This window comes from Triturus cristatus, chromosome 7 (assembly GCF_964204655.1).
Source record: "Triturus cristatus chromosome 7, aTriCri1.1, whole genome shotgun sequence".
Lineage (NCBI taxonomy): Eukaryota > Metazoa > Chordata > Amphibia > Caudata > Salamandridae > Triturus > Triturus cristatus.
The window spans coordinates 661788946-661810513 of NC_140590.1; the positions used below are offsets into that span (position 1 = coordinate 661788946).

The following is a 21568-nucleotide window of genomic DNA, read 5'->3' on the forward strand; positions in this document are numbered from 1 at the left end:
TCTGAGTGTGGGGACACCTTCTGCATTGGCATGTGATATTTGGCCTTGGGTGCGACAATACTGTTAGGTTCACAGTGAACAAGAGGTGGCATGCCTTCATAGTCTTGCTGTGCTCAACTGATCCCAGACACTAGCTTCTCATGATCTTGTGATTTCAAGTTATTTGCTGTTGTGTCCTAATTTTCATTGTTTCCAAGTGGCATGGTGGGTCAACCAACTGGGGAGTGCAGGGCTTACATATGTGGGGAGTATCCTAGATGTTACTCATGATGCCTTTCCTGATATGCACTGTTGCCTATTTTGTTTGGACTCATGTGTCAGATGTATAAAGGTGACTGATTTTTTCCTGTCTCTTCACCTTGCCCACAGCATCATCGGAGGACACCGAGGGAGACACCGGCACGGACGTGGAGGAGGCATCGAGCAGTGGTGCCACCACTGCTGAGGAGTCGGTGGAATCTAGTGGCACGGAGGGCGAGGGGAGTGAGGCGGAGGACCTGCCCAGTACCAACACTGACTACGAGGTAGACGGGTCCGAGGCTGAGCTCCCAGAGGGGGCAGAGGCTGCTCCCACAGCTGAAAGCAGTGGTACATCTCTGGCCGCCCCCTCCATTCCCATCACTGCCCTCCCACTTGCTCGGGTCCTTTCTGTCCGTGCTAGGCCACACCGTGTCTCCTTCGTGCAGGACACTGCACCCCCTGCCCCTGTCCCCCCTGCTGCCCTCACTGCCGAGTCTGTGGACCTTCAGCGGCAGTTGCAAGTTGGGCAGACATCGATCCTGACTGTCCTCCATGGCCACACCGGACTGCTGACCCAGATGGTGTCGTACATGGAGGGCATGTCATCAGCGATGTCTGACCAACGGATGTTGCTGAGGTCCCTGGACTCGTCACTAACGGCAGTAGTGAGTCACCTGCAGTGCTGCCTCCCCCCCTACCCCTGCCCCATCCACAAGTCCCACACCCATGCCTGTCCCAAGCACACCAAGACATCCACACACACGCACCCCACCAGACACAAGCAGCACACCACCACGTAAGGGCAAGCGCACACCTCCTGACACACACACTCAGGGGGAAGCAGGCACACCCACTAGGTCTGGGGCACACAGGCAGGCACGCAGCCACAGTCCTCGTCCACATGACTCCCTCCCCAGTCCCTCCGATGTCACTCCCCTGCCCCAGATTCGGAGAAGGAGGCCTACTTTGCTGGGCTGGGCCTCAGCCCCACTAGTTCACCTGGCCGGAAACGGTCAAGGCACTCCACGGGTAGGGGAGTTAAGTCCCCCAGCCCGTCCACCACCTCCCCCAGTAGCGCTGCAACCCATCCCTCCGACCCCCCCATCCTTGGGGCCTGTTGTTTCTCCGGGTGCAGGGGAGACGCTTGAAGAACTGGCAGAAGTGTGCAGCGCCGAGCTCACCTTCACCTTTGGCACTGCCCCACCCCCTGTGGTGGAGTCGTCCGTCCCTGCACCCACCACACCTACCCTCCCCCTCCTGTCCCTGCGGTGCCTAGTCCTTCCCCCCATGATGCCCCCCCAGTCGCTGAACCAGAGGTTTAGTATGTGCAGGCAAGCTAGGGGAGACGCGTGGCCATGTGTCCCCCCCCCAAGGACTTCATATCTGGACTGGCCATTGGCCTTTGTACATAGTGTTCTTTACTACATCTTATTTTTTCATGCTGAATAAAGCATTTTGTTTTCCGTTTTGAAAGTCTTGCATTTCATGTATTGATGTTGATGCTGAGGCTCCAGGAGTTGGGGTTGTGGGAATGTGTTATGTTTCATGGACATGTTGTAGTCTGCATCTCATGGGGTGGAACTTGGTATCTGCGTGCCCTCACAAGGTCTCTGCAAAGAAACTTTGGTCGTGTCTGCTCTTTGTGTTTGGAGACATTGTCCCTAGGAGTGTTCCTTCCTCTGTGGCACCTGACATCTCCCCTGCAGAGGGTTGCACAATTGTTGTGTTGCCCTGTGTCTACATTTCCTCTGTCGGTGATGGATCCCTTCAACTCTGGCTATGCCTGCTCAGCAATGTCTCCGGCTGCATCGTCTGTGCCATCCTTGGTACTCACTGTACTTGTGTATAGAGTATTTTGCCATGCCTTCATGGATAAATTGTCCCTTTTCCGCACAATGCATGTGTGTAATCCCAGCCTAGAACACATATGGTACTTGTTCTGCTGGGTATTTGAACACCTGACTCACAATTGTGGACATTGTATCTGTGGGAACTCCACCCTATTCCTTCCATGACAGAAAACATCTTGGTGGCTGGCCCAGCACCTGAACATTCCTATCAGTCCTGGGATGTGCGTGGCAGTGTGTGTTCTCTTTGGCTCTCTTAGTTTATTAGGCAGTGACATGACTATACAGTCTTGTGGCATGATCTCAGTGTGTGTATTGTGCTGCATCTGCCAGGGGTGGGTATGCATGTGTTATTTGTCCTCACACCCACATGTGGGGTGTCATGCAGTGGGGGAAAGACATCCATCCTCCTGGGAGTGGGACACTGCTGTCAGTGATGTGTTGTTATGGCACTATCATCATTGTCCAAAGTTAGGGATACGTACATACACCCATGGAGTTGTGGTCATCTGATAATGATGTACACCCCCCATGTCTCTGTCCACTGATGGGAGTCCTCTGTACCCACCCCCATGTCTCTGTCCACTGCTGGGAGTCCTCTGCACCCACCCCCATGTCTCTGTCCACTGCTGGGAGTCCTCTGCACCCACCCCCATGTCTCTGTCCACTGCTGGGAGTGATGGGCACCCACCCCTCACATGTCCCTGTCCACTGCTGGTATTCCTCTGCACCCACCCCCATGTTTCTGTCCACTGCTGGAGTTGATATTCACCCACCCCCATGTCTCTGTCCACTGCTGGGAGTCCTCTGTACCCACCCCCATGTCTCTGTCCACTGCTGGGAGTCCTCTGCACCCACCCCCATGTCTCAGTCCACTGCTGGGAGTGATGGGCACCCACCCCTCACCTGTCCCTGTCCACTGCTGGTATTCCTCTGCACCAAGCCGTACACCTACATCTGTGGCGTGTGTACGCCTTGTATCCATCATGTAATGGGGCTGTAGGGGTACGCGTGGTACGGCCCGTACCCATGCTCTGGGGGCGTGGGTACGGGCCGTACCACCATAGTGGCGGTGACGTAGGGGTACGCATGTTACGGCCCATACCCACGCCCCCAGAGCGTGGGTACGGGCTGTACCACCATTGTAGTGGTGATGTAGGGGTACGCATGTACGGACCGCACTCACGCTCTGGGGCGTGGGTACGGTCCGTACACGCGTACCCCTACATCACCACTGCAATGGTGGTACGGACCGTACCACCATTGTGGTGGTGACGGGTACGCGTCCACGTCCACTGCCGCTATGGCGGGACCTGGGATTGGTGGACACGCCCCCTGAAGTGACCAGACCATGGAGGCAATTAATGTGCAGGATATATTTGTTTTTTGTTGGGTGTGGGTTATTTTTCATGCCCCTTGCACCCCCCCCCCTTTGCCCCTGGGGGTTGTTCTGACCTTCTGCGGCGTCTGCGTTGGTTTCTGAACACGAGGTCGTAGGCTATGAGGGCCGGGATGATGCGTAGGTTGGGGTCCATCGCTGTCCGTCGCGTACAGGTGCTCCTTCTTCGCGTAGTCCTCAATTTCCCGGCAGTTTTTGGCTACCGTAAAAAATGCTTTGTGCGGAGTGACGTAGGCACGAATCGTACTTGCTGGTCCGTAAAACGCTGCCTGACTCCGTCCGGACGTCGCGTATGCGCCGTCCAGAATCAGATTTGTATGTATTTTTTTGCCGGTCGGTCTTTTGTACGACTCGTACGGAAATGGTATTTCTGTGGGAATCTTACTTGCGAGTTTGTAAGGTGTTTTTCCTGGGAACGAGTCGGACGGAGAAAATGCTCCGTACGACCATTTGTACCCGGGTTTTACAGGATCGGAATCGGCACCTTAATGTACTTAAAATAAAATGGATAACTACTAAAAATGTAACACATATATTAAAAAACATAAACAATACTTATGAAAAAAAATACATTACATACAATTAAAATATAAACTAAAATACATAACACTAATTTAAAAATCTATATTTTAAACAACTATACTTAAGCAAACAAGATTAATGACTTCTATATTTTTTTAACAATATTTCTTACCTAAATTTGATATTCTTGACCAAGATATTCTTGCTGTCGATATGTCTGTGTCACAATATTCCCAACTCGATATTTGTGTAAGTCGACATTTCCAACTCAATATTCTGTCTGAATACCCTTTCACAACTCCAAAACAAAATAATGAACAACAGCAAAAACCATTCCCTCTTCTTTCACATTAGCGAAATTCCCAGAATGACACTCTACTTGCTGACTGTTCAACAAAATCTCCAACTCCCTTGAGCTTCGCAGCACACTTGTGCCTCCGTGTCATTCGACCGTTGCACCCTCCCCAAGTAGCACATCTATTTCAACCCCTTGAGATGATTTGAACCGCCCACGTGATTGTAAGTATTCACTATACCCATAAACATAAAAGAAAAAACATTTCCCATACACTTAACCCTCTACATACACAAACAGCACTCATAAAATGTCTTTTTGTGAACCTGTGTCATTTGTCATGTAAAATGTAATCACCAACAATATTTCACTGAAGACCAAGATAAAAAGAAAATATAATTTTTTTTTTTTATTAAAGTCCTTGGTGGAATTTCTGTTGTTCCTCTGTCGTAACACAAGTTCTTACGTGTCAATCAAATCTTTCCAAGCAGCCTCTGGCTGAATGTCATGTTTTTTCTTTCTTTTTATTTTTAAACTGCTTTACTCATTTCCTGGGTGTAACTATTGGAAAGGGGCAAAAATATTTAATGTTTTTATGAAAGTGTTGGAATGCACACCGTTTTATCATAGATTCCTTTAGGTGATACTGCTTTGGCAAAGTTATTGCATGCAGACTTGTTTGAGCTTTACCCCAACATCACTCTGGTGAAGAATTCTAAATTAGTGGAGCGTAAATACCTTCCTCACACATTGCACAGCAAAGAAAGTGCAAAGAAACCTCTATTTTATTTTTCATTTCTTTATTTGTCCATATTCTATTCCTCAAATTAATCACAATGTTTTTCATTTTTCCAGTTAAGACAGCGCGAATCCCATATTTTTCAAATGCTGGTGACATGCTACTCCAGGCCTTCTTCGCCAGCACGTGGGTTCCACAGCCACAGGCAGCCTTAATCAAAAAGTATACCCAATGCATTTCGGGCTCACAAACAGCCCTTCCTCATGGGTAGCTGTAAAGTTTAAAAAGAAAACCGATGTGGCTTATATTTTGCAACTGTTATCTAATCAATATATTTATATCCCATTGTGCTAGGCACAATTCCTATTTGTCTATCCCTCATTTTATATTGACCCTGCACTATTCCACCTAGTCCTGTGATAAAACATAAGAGCAGCATGTACAAAAAACAGCTATATATTGTCCAAATCATGCTCCCCAGTTGACCCCAGACAAAAAAGCTTTCACAACAACTCCAAAACTAAATAAAGAACAGCAGCAAAAACCAACCCCTCTTTCCAGAATTACAGAGCAGGACCTCTGACCTCCTGGTCAGTGACCCAGCTCTACGCCTGTGCAGCTCCGCTGACTCCTCTGCCCCTTCTACCTCTCTGCTGGTAGGGGTTGAGTCTGCCTGTTGCCCCTGTGCCCTTGTGATCTCTTTAGCATTTTATTTTTATTTTATTGCCTTAGTGTAAATTTCTTTGCCCCCCTGAGCCTCTTCTCCTGTATGCCCTCCGTGCCTGTTTTTCACCTCTGCTGCCCCCGTGGCCACTCTCCCCGCTGGTTTCCCGCTCCCAGCTGCACTTCCCTTCCCTTCCCCTATTTGATGGCGGCCACGCAGTAGACGAGCGCAGCAGGACCGCCTCTGGCGTGCCAAAGGCAAGTCTGTCTGAGACCTGACTGTGACCAGCGCCAGAGACCCTGGTTCTCCGACCACCCACCGTATGACCCAGCTGCCTTCCTTGCAATCCACCCCAGAAGGAACAACAACTGCCAGCTGTTGACGCCAAACACTACCCACAGCCAGTTCTCATGCCATCACTGCTGCAGAACCTTCACCACCCTCTGCACCACCACGGCTGCTGCCCCCACGCCAAATGCCAAAACCACTGAAGCTGTGAAGTGCATCCTCCTCAACGTGCGCTCCCTGCACAGACATCCCATAGAGATCTGGAATAGCCTTGACACCCTCTTGCCAGACGTCACCTTTATCACAGAAACCTGGACCAACGCCTCCTCTATCCCCGACATCACCACTGCCATCCCCGATGGATATATGATCCAGAGGAAGGACTGCCCCCACCGCCCAAGAGGAGGACTCACCATCGCATGCTAGAGCTCCCTCTGACTTTCCACCTCCAGCATGAGCGACCCCATTTCCAACACCTCCACCTCCACTTCCAGATCCAGACCAGCCCTAGAACACCTCTTTGCGGCACCCTCGCCCACAGACCCCTCCGCCTTGCACCTCTTTCACCACTACCATTGTGGACCTCATTGCACCACACTCCACGGACTACATACTCATTCGAGACCTGAACTTCCACCTCGACAACTACAGCAACCCAGACTCCGCTGCCCTCATTGAAGTCCTCGCCAACCTCGGACTGAAGCAGCTCATCACCATTCCCACCCTCAACCACATCTTCCCAGGAGGAAACAACATCTGCTTCAGCCGCACCTCGCAGCCCCTCTGGGCAGACCACCACTGCATACACTTCTCTGTCAACACCACCAGCGCTCACAGGCCCACGCCACACCCACCACAAAGTAATTGGAGCAAGGTCACAGAGGAGCACCTCCAATCCACCCTCATCCACGACCCCCCTCCGACACGACCAAAGCCAACTCTGCAGCCAAGGAACTACACTGCTGGATCACTAGCTGTGCAGACAAGCTTGCACCCCTCCGCAACCCCGACAGACAGTGGCCCCTGAAGGCCACTTGGTACACCACCTACCTCCAAGAAGCCAGATACGCCTGCAGATGCCTCGAAAAGCGATGGAGAAACAGCAAGACCACCAAAGACCAGACCGACTACAAGAACGCCATGACAGAATACCACCAACTCATAAGATCCACCAAGAGGACCTTCATATGGAACAAAATCCCCACCAACTCCAGCAATTTGCAGGAACTTTTCAACATCATCCAGCAACTCACCAAACCCCCCAGTGAAGCCACAGACTTCACAAGCTCCCAGGACCTCTGCAACAAGCTCGGCTCCTACTTAGGGTGACCAGGCGTCCCAGATTTTCCCGGACAGTCCCAGTTTTCAGTCAGCTGTCCAGGCAGATTTCAGGAAATTAAGCTTATGACCCGGTTTTTAGAGAGGGTCGGCTGAAAACAGTGGGAGGTGTATTTTTATAATTTGCAAAGCAGGGATTGTTAGCAGCTGTTATACGAAAACAATTCAATTAACAGGCATGCTACTGGCTTTAAAGATGGCATTTTATATATGTTTGTTCTGCCTTTTCTGTAATTCTCTGCTAAGGAGCGCTGTCATTCTGTGCACTAGGTTGAAGGGAAATTGTAGTCCTTCTTCTATTTTTGGGAAATGTTCCGGTTTTTAGCTTTAAAATTCTGGTCACCCTATTCCTACTTCCACGTGAAAATCAAGACCCTCTATGACAACTTCAGTACACAGGTTCCAGAAACCACCATCCCCTCTAGCGAGGACAACCAGCCCACCATCACCACCTGGACCCCGGTAACTACAGAAGATACCACCACGACCATGAAGAGCACCCATTCAGGAGCCCCCACGGACCACTGGCCGCCACATATCTTCCACATATATGCCGGTGCCATAGAGCCCGAGCTACGCTGCACCATCAACATCCATCATTTTCCCCGACGACTGGAAGCGGGCAGAGGTCAAGCCCCTCCTCAAGGAATCCACGGATGACCCTACGGACCTGAAGAACTGCCGTCCCATCTCTCTCCTACCCTTCACAGCCAAGGTCACCGAGAAAATTGTCAACACCAAGCTAACCACCTTCATTGAAGAGAACGCCGTCCTCGACTGTTCCCAGTCCGGATTCCACAGCAACCACAGCACCAATGTTGTAAATTGAAACAACGATGTGATTAAGCATTTACTAAAGACATTAATTCCCCTTTTATAGATCGTGTTTTCTCTGTTATGTTGACCGAAGCTTGGACTCCATTTTGTATTGTCATGCTTCCACGTGTTCCCCACGAGAAGAGTCCAACCTCTGTGTTAGTTGCTCTTGCAATCTGCCTAGTAACAGTCTATAAATAGCTCCTTTGTCCATCTGGCACATGCCCAGACTTGACCATAACTGTTGTCAGTTAGCCTTGCTTGACCATGTTTTCGCGGGCTCAAGGAGTGCGTTAGCTCCGCCCACATATTGATTCAGTATCGAAAATGACCATAAATGGTAATGTTCCTCGACTTCATGTTGTATCCACCCACTTATGAGCCCCTCTATTGTGTATAAAAGGGGACCATGTACGTAAGTTCTGTGTGCTACTCTATGCAATACTGAAGAGTGTTGTGTGGATTGTAGGACCACCCTTAAGGGTTAATAAATGCTGTTTTTGTACTTTACAGTTTCCGTGCCAACTTCCTTATAGATTCCATTACAGGAGAGCGAACCCTTGTGTCCTGCGGGCCTAGCTGGGGCCTGTATTCATCAATTGGCGCCCGTCACGTGGGGCTCATCGGCGACTCGGATGCTCGAAGGACTGGTCGCGACGAAGGTGAGGAATTGGGCCGGGGACGTGATCACTGCCAGCGGCGTCTTAGCCCTGGCATCCCGAGGTTTTTCTTCCTTCCCTTCCGAGCTGACCGTCTGGGTGGCGCCGGTCCTCGACTGAGACCTCTTCTGTCGGTCTTGCCGTGAAAGCCGCTTGGGCGATTGTGGAGCTTGGCAGTTGGAATCTGGACTCTTGATTGGTAAGAACCGGTGTACGGTACTTGCTCTGATTTTTTGAAGCCTGATCTGGCTATTTGAGTTTGATTTGTGATGACTAGTCATATTTTGAATTTGTCTTTGAGAATATATATGCGTTGCAACACATATAGGCAGGTAATGTGGAGAGATTTCTCCGGAGCTGTGTAACTTTGAACGGCGCAACGATTAAGTGCCATTTTTCTATAATATTGCATATTTTGCATTATTTTTGAGCATGCCTGCTTTCAGCGCACTCCGTAAGTGGTGTGGCTGTTTTGGGAACCGGTTGAACCTCGAGGAATCTGCTCCAGCTCCCCCAGAGGGGACTCCTAATAGGGATATGTATGTGAAGCATGGTCTTTCTTCCATAATGTACAGCACAGTATGGAGGAAATATACAAAAAAAGATCCTGAGTTGCGATGGCCTTTGTATGGATCGTTTGATATACGTAAGATTGAGTATGTGGAACAGTGTATGTGTAAGCGGCGTGCTCGTCAGGATATGTTTGAGTGTGTGCGGTTGTGGGTGAAGGAGGTGCGTGAGCGAGAGAAGCGTGAGAAAGCGCTGTTTGATAAAGAACAACGGAAGAATGATCATGTGCGAGCACAGGAAGCGAAGCGTCGGGAGGACAGAGAGCAGACGGACAGGCAAGAGAAGGAGCGTAGGCTACAAGTCTCGGGTCAATACGCTGTTCGGCAGCCACTTTATCCTGTCCTTAATAATCTTGATGATGATTTTTATTTACTAGATCGCTCTCCGCCCCCTTATGTCGGCGCATCTGCTCCGAGGCCGCAAGATTCTGTCCCGGGTCCGGGTAAGGTAGATACGCGGTCTATGTTATCAGCTGAACAAATGGCTGCGCTTCGGCAAATTTCCTTCCGTGCACTTAACGGCAAGGTATCCATAGAGGAATTATTCCATACTTGGGGGGCGTGGCAGGAGAGAGATAAATTGTATTTTCTGGGTCATTTCGCGGAGGAAGTGATTGATGCTTTCCGGAAACGTTCTGGTGTTTTTGAGCCCGACGAAGTGTCATCGGATGCTAAAGCATTGCGTAATGGTGTTTTCTCTTTTTCTAAGGCTCCAGATACGGCTCGGCGGCTGTTCGCCTTGCGGGACGAGGTGCTGGTCTTTAAAGAGAAAGCGTGCCAGCGAGCAGGGGAGGAGAAGCAGTCGGATTCGTGCACAACAGAGGGCCACTCATCCACCTCCCAGTCAGATAAGGATGACATAGTGCATGTTAAACCAATGCGAGAGGCGGCGCCTTTGTATGTTCCTCCTAAAGGAGCGGGGACTAGCTCGGACATTACCTCCGCCGATGCTAAGGGATATTTTGTGTATAATTGGGTTTACACTCCATGGCATAGGGCTGATGTTATGGCATTGAAGAATGCGCTGCCCGACCCCCGCAAGAATCCAGCGGCCTTCTATGAAGAAGTCGAGGGGGCCTTGAATTCTTGCGTTATGACTTTAGCAGATATAGATTTGTTCTTTGGGCTTATTCTACCACCAGATATGTGGCGATCTGTGCGAAAGGTAGATGATGCTGCCACTTTTAAGGCTCGATGGTCTGAACTGGAGGATGAGGATAGGGAGAGGAAGCCCGCGCAGAAACCGCCCCAGAATATTTTAGATCTCCCTGCTGCTATTGTGGCTAAGTTGAAGACAATTATTCCCCCTAAAAAGATTGACTGGAATATGTTAGCTGCATGTAAACAGAAAGTTGATGAGTCAGTTGCAGACTTCTTTACGCGCTTTGAGGAGACGTTTCATGATTTTAGTGGACAGTCGCTTACCGACGATACGGGACGCCACCTTTTTGCGGATAAATATGTGGCTAATCTGCTGCCGGCAGTTGCGGCCCGTCTAAAAGCGAGTGAAAGTTCTTGGTCCTCCGCTACACCGACGGCCCTCCTGACTATCGGCCAGTATTATGAGCGTCAGGAGCAAGAAGCAAAGGGTCAGGAGGAAAAGAAATCGAAAGATTTGAAAACAAAGGTGATGTTGGCACAAGTCTATGGCCCGCCTCGACGGGGTAGTAATAGAGGCAGGGGAGGATCTTATGGTCCTCCCTCGGGCCGGTCTGATTTGAATAGGAATCAATGTGCGTATTGTAAGCAATCGGGTCATTGGGCTAGGGACTGCCCGGTGTTGCATGCATCGCGTCAGGGGCATACCCACGGTGGCCCGCGAGGTAGAGGGGGTTTCTCGAACTTCCGAGGGAATTCTAACGAACAGGCTCGTTTTGACTCTGCTGGGCAGCCCCGAGATAGATCAAATGTTTTCGATCGCCAGCATCAGTATCAAGCGTCAGGGATTGACCGGTCGGGGTACCATGACTCTCAGCATGCATAGGAATGCGTTGGATGGGGGTTAGAATCAGTTGAGGTGCCGGTCGATCAGAAGGGCCCTTATGTATCGGCTGAGGTTTTGGGCTCTACTGATCAGTTCCTAGTGGATACTGGAGCGACACGTAGTGCGCTATCTAAGCAATTGGTTCCGGGGGCTCCCCCATCCGGCTTAATGGTCACATCGGTAGGGTTTGACGGTACACTCTCCCGAAGCCCTCTTTCACAGCCCCTCATGTTTAAGGTTGATTCTTTTTCTGCACCCTGTCCGTTTCTGCTTGCCCCGTACACACCGGACAATATTATGGGTCTTGATATGTTAAAGCATTTTAGGGCTACGATCCGCTGCTCCCCTGCTGGTGTGCGGGTAATATTGAATGACAATTACCCCCGCTCTGCACGGATGTGTACGATGTCAGAGGATGCGCTGTTAGCTACCCTCCCTCGTGCTTTGTGGGCAACTTCGGATACTGATGTGGGACAAATGGTGATTCCACCGGTCCACATTAGCGTACAGGAGGGGGCGGTGTTACCACGCCTCCCACAGTACCGTATTTCCCAGGAGGGGGAGGAGGCTCTTATACAGATAGTGCAGGATTTGATAATGGTTGGGGTAGTCGAGGAAGTCCCCTACAACATTTGTAACAGTCCGATTCTTCCCATACTGAAAAAGGATACGGATGCCAGAGTTTATCGGTTTATAATTGATTTGAGAGAAGTGAACAAGATCGTGATACCTCAATACCCAGTGGTTTCCGATATCACGACGTTGCTTACTTTGGTCCCGCCTACGGCGACCATGTTCTCAGTGATTGATTTGAAAAATGCCTTCTTTTCCATTCCCATTCACCCTGATAGCCGATATCTTTTTGGGTTTACATTAAATAATAGATCTTATCGTTTCTGTAGGATTCCTCAGGGCTATACAGAAAGCCCTAGCATTTACAGTCAGGCTTTGAAAAGACAATTGGATTCCTTTGTTCTGCTCGAGGGGGTCGCCCTCATTCAATATGTTGATGACATCTTGCTGGCGGCTGACACCCTGGAGTTGTGTGAAAAAAGTACGTTATCCTTACTTTCTTTTTTAGCATCCAACAATCATAAGGTATCTAGGAAGAAATTGCAATTCTGTAGACCAAAGGTGACTTATTTGGGTCACCTTTTGTCTAAGGAGGGACGTGCACTCACACCGGATCGTATCCAAGTAATTTTGGATACACCGAGGCCGTCCACACAGAAGGGTGTGCGTGCATTTTTGGGCCTTGTTTCTTTTTGTAGACAGTGGATACTGGGGTTTTCGCACATAGCTAAGCCATTGTTAGCCCTCTTGACAAAGGACACGCCTATCCCAATCCCTTGGTCAGATGAGTGTGATACTGCTTTTCAGCGACTACGACAGGCCCTTTGTTCAGCACCAGTGTTAGGGACCCCTGATTATGCAAAACCCTTTTCGTTGTATGTGCATGAGAAAGATGGATGTGCATTGTCAGTTTTAGTACAGATGCATGGCGATAAGCAGCGCCCATGTGCATATTTTTCGGCTGTACTTGATCCTGTCGCCCGAGCATTACCAGGGTGTTTTCGCTCGGTTGCGGCGACAGCTGTGTCAATACGCCAAAGCGAGGGAATTGTGTTATCTCATAAGCTGTTGGTATTAGTCCCCCATGCTGTCGATGCCCTGCTTAATCAAACAAAGACGCAGCATTTGACCAGTGCCCGTTTAACGGGATATGAGTTGACGCTTTTGGCTCCTCATATTACGTTGAAAAGGTGCGTAACGTTAAACCCGGCAACATTGTTGCCATACCCCGAAACCCAGCCTGAGGCGCGGAAAGCGCATGATTGTATTCTCGTGACTGAGGAACAAACAAAGGGTCGTATTGATCTCCAGGATACGCCCTTTCCAGATGTAGATGGAGAACTGTGGGTGGATGGATCCTGTCTGAAGCTACCAGATGGTACGACTTCAGCAGCATATGCAATTACCACATTACAAACGATAGTGGAGACAGCACGCATACCACAGAAATCAGCTCAAGCAGCGGAACTGATAGCATTAACACGAGCATGTGAGCTCAGTACAGGACTATGTGTGAATGTTTATACAGATAGCCGCTATGCCTTCGGAGTAGCGCATGACTTCGGCCTACTCTGGAAGGAGAGAGGGTTTTTAACGTCACATGGAGTACAGATAATGCATGGAGAGTTAGTTCATAATCTTCTAACTGCATTGACATACCCAAAGAAAATTGCCATCGTTAAGTGTAGCGCCCATAAGAAAGTAGTTGATAAAGTTGGAGAAGGAAATGCGTTAGCGGATCGAGTAGCACGGGAGACTGCGATGCAGCCCGGTACTACTGCCATGTATGTAGTGAAATCACAGGTGGAGAGATGGCATGACGCGAAAGAGGAAGTGCGAGAAATGCAAAGGACCGCTTCTGACAAAGAGCGGGAACAATGGGCTAGCGAGGGAGAACTGGATGACGAGGGTTGTTGGAGAAATAAGCAGATGGATAGATGGAAATTACCCACGGCCTTTGTACAACCTATGGTTCAGATGGCACATGGGCTAGCACATGTTGGAGCTTCCGCAATTGTAAAATTGCTTACCCAAGTCTGGGAGCATCCAGAGATTGCTAGCACAGCGAAGAGGGTGGTGCAGACCTGTATGGTCTGCCTGAGGTATAACCCAGGAAAAGGTACTCGAACTCCAGCAGGAGGATTTGTGACACCCACTGCACCCTTTGAGGTTCTGCAGATGGATTATATCCAACTGGAGCGCTGTAATAATCTGAAGTATGTTCTAGTAGTGGTCTGCGCTTTCAGCAAATGGGTTGAAGCGTACCCTACGAAAGACAATACTGCAATGACTACTGCGAAGATGCTGCTGAAAGAGTTCTTCCCTCGATATGGCGTCTGTAGACTTCTGTGGAGTGATAACGGCCCTCACTTTGTAGCGGATGTTATAAAGTATGTCTTGAAGGGCCTAGGCATCACTCAGAAGTTCCACGCCGTGTTTCACCCTCAGTCTGCAGGCCTAGTTGAGAAGTATAATGGTACACTGAAGCTTAAGATCGCCAAAATCCAAGCTTCGACGTCTTTGACTTGGCCAGACGCTCTGCCACTGGCGTTATTGTCAATTAGATCAGTACCGCACTCTCGAACTGGCCTTACGCCATATGAGATCGTTTTTGGACGCCCAATGAATATTTGGGGTCCACCAAGACCTAAGGCTGTGTATGATGTACCTTGTGTAATGATGAGTGATTATCTGGCACAGTTAACGGATAACTTGGTTTCTATCCATCAACAGGTCCGAGAGGCGCTCCCTGATCGGTCTACCGGCGAAGGACATGGTCTCCGGCCTGGTGACCATGTCATGGTGAAAGTCTTCGACAGAACGAACAGTTTGGAGCCGAAATGGGTGGGCCCTGAGCAGGTCCTCCTCGCAACGAGGACGGCTGTGCGAGTCTCCAACCGAAAGAATTGGATCCACTCTCTGCACTGTAGGAAGGTGCCGCCCGGATTGGTGGAACCTGCCGTGCTGACCGATCAACGAGAAATTTTGGCTGCAGAGACAGGCCGTGCTGCGGAGCCAAACGCCACTGAGGAGCTCTTTCCGGACCACGCGACTTCTGGAGGAAGGCGATATCATCTTCGACCAAGGAAGTGAGTTTTCCAGTACCGGGACATACTGTCAGAACGGCCCTTGGGTTAGTGAAACGGAGAGCCAATGAAGCAAGGGGGGGGGGATCAGCCCTGCATTAGTGTAGCGACACCCGTCTTGGCCCGCTGGTGAAGAAATCAACCGCTGCCCAAGGGGAAGAGTTCTGACAGACTTTTAGTTTCAGGAAGATATTGGGTTTTATTTTTGCTTTGATATGGAGAAAAAGAAAATCCTTTGTGCATTAGGGTTCATGTTGACAGTAGCCATTGTTGGGATAACCACATGGTTTGTGGAGGATGTAACTCCCGCTCGGAAGATTCTTGTGTTGACAACTCCGGTGCCTGAGGAGCACTACTTTTATACATTACCGTATCAAGAGTTGAAGCATCGACAATCTTACTTGAATAACACTTTCATCCAGATGCTGCATCATACCCACGTTGCTACGAATGCTACGAACTGTTGGATATGTGGGATGATGCCAGCTCATCAGAAGAAAGGAGGAACGCCATTTATACCACTTCCTTTCTCTCATAATGGCTCTTGTAGAGCATGGTATACTTTGCTTTTTGCCACTCGGAAACCGACAGTGGGACGATTGCTTTTTAGACTTAATAAAGAATGCCATCAAGACAAAAATGGGTATCCACAAGCGAACGGGACAATTTGGGAGTGGGAAGAGTACCGACCAGACAATGAATCAATTCCCTACATCTTCACGAACACAAGAGACACTGTGGGAAAAGACAAATTTGTGATCCAAGTAGCACAGGCTCAAGCGGACCTGTGTGTCCAGAGTGTGGGTTTCATCCCTGTTGGTGTTAGTGATTGCATTACTGTTTTGAATATTGATGGGTTGAACAATAGTACCTTCTTGGCCTCCCATAATACGTATTTTGTGTGTGGAAATAAAGGTTATTACCGTCTGCCGGCTGGGTGGTCTGGGGTATGCTATGTATCATTTCTATTACCTCCTGTATTCCTAGCACCCGCATCTTATCACAAGGATCTGAAATTATTGAATAATGTGACTGTAAATAGGTATAAACGTACTTTATCAATTGACGATGTAGATCAGACCGATACCAGTCTGCAGCAGTATATTGATTTTAACTTAGGACTGTTTTTCTTTGTTGGAGCTGCCCTGAACAGTAGGAAGATCCGAAGGTTAACAAGAGTGGTAGAAGCTGTGACAAATCAGACTGCTGCTGCTCTTGGGAATCTTACGGAGGAATTGCAGATTACTAGAATTGTTGCATTGCAGAATCGTATGGTGTTAGACGTTATGCTAGCTGACAGAGGAGGAGCATGTAAAATTATTGGAAGTAGCTGTTGTGTGTTTATTCCTGATCATACGCCATCAGTTTATAATGCCATCAATAAACTGCATAAAATTGCAGCTGAGATCCATACAGAGAACGGCACTTGGTCCTTTTCTGGATGGTTTTGTGCGTTAATTACCGCGTGGGGATGGAAGGTTCTAACTGGTCTCTGCATTATTGTAGCGGTTCTGTTTTCATGCTGTATCTGTATTCAATGTGGTCCCTTGCTCTGCTCATTATGTGTATCATTTTGTATCCCTGATAAGAAAGCTATTGCCGATGTTGCCCACCAAAAACGTTTAGCTAAAGAAGTTGAAGAAATGATGACAATTGACATATATGATGATTATCCTAACAAACCGGATGTCTTCAGTAAATGCTGAAAGGGTCGTCTGTTGTAAATTGAAACAACGATGTGATTAAGCATTTACTAAAGACATTAATTCCCCTTTTATAGATCGTGTTTTCTCTGTTATGTTGACCGAAGCTTGGACTCCATTTTGTATTGTCATGCTTCCACGTGTTCCCCACGAGAAGAGTCCAACCTCTGTGTTAGTTGCTCTTGCAATCTGCCTAGTAACAGTCTATAAATAGCTCCTTTGTCCATCTGGCACATGCCCAGACTTGACCACATCTGTTATCAGTTAGCCTTGCTTGACCATGTTTTCGCGGGCTCAAGGAGTGCGTTAGCTCCACCCACATATTGATTCAGTATCGAAAATGACCATAAATGGTAATGTTCCTCGACTTCATGTTGTATCCACCCACTTATGAGCCCCTCTATTGTGTATAAAAGGGGACCATGTACGTAAGTTCTGTGTGCTACTCTATGCAATACTGAAGAGTGTTGTGTGGATTGTAGGACCACCCTTAAGGGTTAATAAATGCTGTTTTTGTACTTTACAGTTTCCGTGCCAACTTCCTTATAGATTCCATTACAGGAGAGCGAACCCTTGTGTCCTGCGGGCCTAGCTGGGGCCTGTATTCATCACCAAGACCGCCCTCCTTGCTACCACCAACGACATCTGCATGCTCCTCGACCAGGGCCACATAGCGACCCTCATCCTGCTAGACCTCTCTAAGCCAGACTCCATGACATCAGTGTACAGGGAACCACCCTTGACTGGATCTGCTCCTTTCTCGCCGGCAGAACCCAAAGGATAAGACTCCCACCCTTCCTCTCCGAACCCACAGAAATCAACTGCGGAGTACCCCAAGGATCATTGCTCAGCCCCACGCTCTTCAACTTCTACATGGCCCCCCTCACAGCCATCATCGGACAGCATGGACTCCGCATAGTATCCTACGCAGACGAGACCCAGCTCATCCTCTCCCTCACAAAGAACCCCAAAGGCACCAGACTCACCTTCCAGGAAGGAATGAAAGATGTCGCAGCCTGGATGAGCAGCAGCTGCCTAAAGCTGAACTCAGAGAAGGCAGAGGTCCTCGTCCTTGGACCCTCCCCCACCACTTGGGACAACACCTGGTGGCCCCCCGCCCTCGGATGCCCACCCACCCCTACCGACCATGCCTGGAACCACTGCATCATCCTCGACTCCTCCCTCACCATGACTCGCCAGATCAATGCCATCGTCTCCACCTGCATTAACTCCTTCTGCATCCTCCACAAGACCTTCAAGTGGATTCCACCCGAAGCCAGAAAGACTGTCACCCAGGCACTCATAACCAGCAGACTGGACTACAGAAACGCCCTCGACAAATCCCTGCTACATAAACTCCAGACTATCCAGAACAGCGGAGCCAGACTCGTGCTTGGCACCCCAGGACATGAGCACATGACCCAACACCTGCAAGACCTCCACTGGCTTCCCGTCGAGAAGAGAGTAACCTTCAAGCTACTCACCCACGCCTTCAAATCACTCCACAACATTGGACCCAAATACCTCAACGAAAGAGTCTCTTTCCACGTACCCAAAAGAAACCTCCACTCAGCCAACCTCGCCCTGGCAGAAACCCTGCACATCCGCAGAACCAGAGCCGGTGGAAGAGCCTTCTCCTACATCGCTGCCAAGACCTGGAATGAACTCCCAGTCAACATCAGATGCTTCTCTACTCTGCACACCTCCAGGAAGAGCATCAAGACGTGGCTTTTCAGATAACGAGGAGCTGCACTCCCCCCCCCGTGCCTTGAGACCCTTACAGGTGAGTAGCGTGCTTTAAAATTCCATGATTGATTGACTGACACTGTACCTGCTGAATGCTCAACAAAACCTCCCTCTCCCTTGATCTTTGAGGCACACTTGTGCCTCTGCATTGTTCAACTGTTACACCCTCACCAAGTAGTACATCTATTTCAACCCTATGAGATGATTTGAAGCGCCCATGTGATTGTAAGTCTTCACTAAACTCATAAACATAAAAGAAAAACCATTTCCCGTACCCTTAACTCAAATAAACCCTCTACATCTGCAAACACCGCTCATAAAATGTATTTTTGTGTACCTGTGTCATAGGTCACGTAAAACGTAATCATCAACTGTATTTTACTGAAAAGCAGGTAATAAAATGCCTAGTCGACGTGGCAGTGTACCACTGCATTCAGCCTGCAATGGAAGGAATGGATGGCTACTTAAGTGGGTGGCACAATAGGTGCCGCAGGCCCACTGATAGCATTTAATTTACAGGCCCGGGGTATATGATATACCACTCTACAAGGGACCTACAAGTAAATCAAATATGGCAATTAGGTATATATCACTCAAACCATTTTTAAGGGAGTGAGCACAAGCACTTTAGCACTGGTTAGCAGTGGTAAACTGTGCAGAGTACTAAGGCTAACAAAAACAAACTTAGCAAAATTGGAGGCACACAGGCAAAATGCTTTGGAGAAGACAACACTAAGGCTGACCGGTCTAATTGTGTGATATTTGGATGCTTTAACCTATTATAAAGCAACACTGACATTCACTAATCGCCCTTGAACACACCTTTACTTTACAATGATACAAATTTGTCTATGAAACCCCAATTAGGGGCTATAATTTCATCTTACTTCTCACAACTTTGCAAACTCAGAAAGATTGGTAAACTTCTTTCCTTCGAGGGTCTTACACAGGTTATTATTGCACTGGTCATCTCAAGGTTAGACAATGCAAATTCCCTCTACTTTGGCGTTAATAAGGGATTGAACCGCAAAATTCAATTAGTACAAAACCAGGCAGCCAGGCTAATATTCCTACAAGTTCGGAATTGCCACATCAACTTCCTGATAAGAAAATTGCACTGGCTGCCAGTAAAATGGGCTTCATCTTCAAGGCCGGCTGCATTATCTTTAAACCATTACAGAGTAGCAGACCTGCTTTCATTCCAGCCCTATTCAAAAATACACACCCACCCGTAATCTGAGATCTATGCACTCGGACCTTCTCATCAACCCCTCATTTGAAGAAAAACAAAGCTTGGCTGTTCCAGATTCTCTGTATTTGCACCCGCATCTGGAACGCCCTCCCATCTGATAGTCTGTCTCCTATTATTCTAAATTCAGGAAACTCATTAAAACTTGGCTTTTTAGACTGACATATGATTAAATGGTATGTTATGCGCAATGTTTCTGTTGCCTCAGCTCCATGAAACCGCCGGGTAAACGTACGCTTTACAAAGTAACATAGCATAACATTGCTGTCATGATAACATGTTTTTGGACTTATGTTTTTTGTTTAGAAATTAAAGAGCTGCACAAAGGCCTTCCTAAAGCTGCAACAAAAAACACTCGCCTTTTTCTATGTATTGCTGCTTTTGCCACATTATTTTTCAACAACCCTTACAATTTTCTTGATAACCAACGCTACAAATTACTACCATCTATCCCGCCCTAAACCATTTGCTTTGCACCCACTATGCTCTTTCCAGTAACACTAAATTTATCAAAAATAGCAAATAACCATTTTCAACCTGGTCTTCTGTGCAAGCACTAGCATAAGAAATGATTACCATCCTGTTACAACTAACACTCTTGCAAAATATCAGATGTTACTTGCTGCCTGTACCACTGTAGTTGTTGCCTACAAAATGATAGCATCTGTGTTCATTCACATCTGATTTGAAATATTGTGGTGCACATTTATCTAACCTTGAAAAATTCCCTAATAGGCTATCTGTTTGTGTTGCATTCATTTACACCAACATTACTATGGCACTGCTGCAATCTAACTAACTTTCATATAATTGTTTTCTTACAGAGAAATGTTTAGGAATTGACGCATTATACCACACCTACCTCTATTTTTCTTGTTTCCACCTTCGCTTGATTTTTTTGTATACTACTTTTCCATTGGCAACCTGCAACCAGCGCAAACACTGTAGGGAAATAGCCCTGATTTAAACTCCCACATCTTGCTCATAGCACAGAAAAATAACTGGTGCATCCCTGCATATCAGCAGGGATGCACCAGTTATTGTGCGCCACAGCTCCGCCACCATGGATGCGCCGCATTTACAATGCGGCGCACCATGGGGCAAAAACGACACAACGGCACAGATGCGTGACGCATCTGTGGTAAAAGTGGCGCATTGCTGAAGTTGCGTCGCAGCTCCAGCAATGCTCTTGGGGGCCCTATCTTGTTAATGCTGCGTCAATCCTTACGCCTGCTTCAGGCAGGCGCAGGGTTTTGACGCAGCATGGGCCTAAACGTGACTTAGGGAAATCTTGCAGATTTCACTCAGCCACTTTTAGGAGGCGTTCCTGCGCCGGAACACCCCCCCTGCTCAGGAACACCTACATGTGGCGCAGGGCTGTACAACGTGACGCATCTCCCAGATGTGTCACTTTGTAAGTACCCCGCACCATGCCGCAGGATTTGCGCCGCCGCTGCGTCACAAAAGTGACGCAACGGTGGCGTAAATGAGGCGCAAGGGGCTTGTAAATCTGCCCCACAGTATTTCATACACTGCTTTTGACAAAATCATTATACAATGTTTAATCAACAATACATCCTTCCATTGCTGGCACACATTATCCTAGGTGGGGTCGCATTGGATGGTAGTTTGAACAAAATAATCTACTATGGTGCACTGCTACATGCCGCAAATGTTTACAACCTACAGTGTAAACCTAATTGTCTGATTCCTTCTCATGACATTATTCTGTGATGATACAGCTTACCTTTGCAAATGCAGTCTTTCCCACAACAGAGCTCATGTCACAGCTTCCAAATTATTATAGTTTAAGATGTTTCTTCAATATAGCAATTTCTTTCTATGATTGTC

The 21568-nt window shown here is 48.2% G+C and overlaps 1 protein-coding gene across 3 annotated transcripts in view; it reads right to left on the reverse strand.

The window, feature by feature from the left end:
* The window catches only part of LOC146810314 (ATP-binding cassette sub-family A member 10-like), a 1546030-nt gene that overhangs the window by 837266 nt on the left and 687196 nt on the right, over nt 1-21568 (reverse strand). The gene's annotated exons all lie outside the window — the stretch shown is intronic.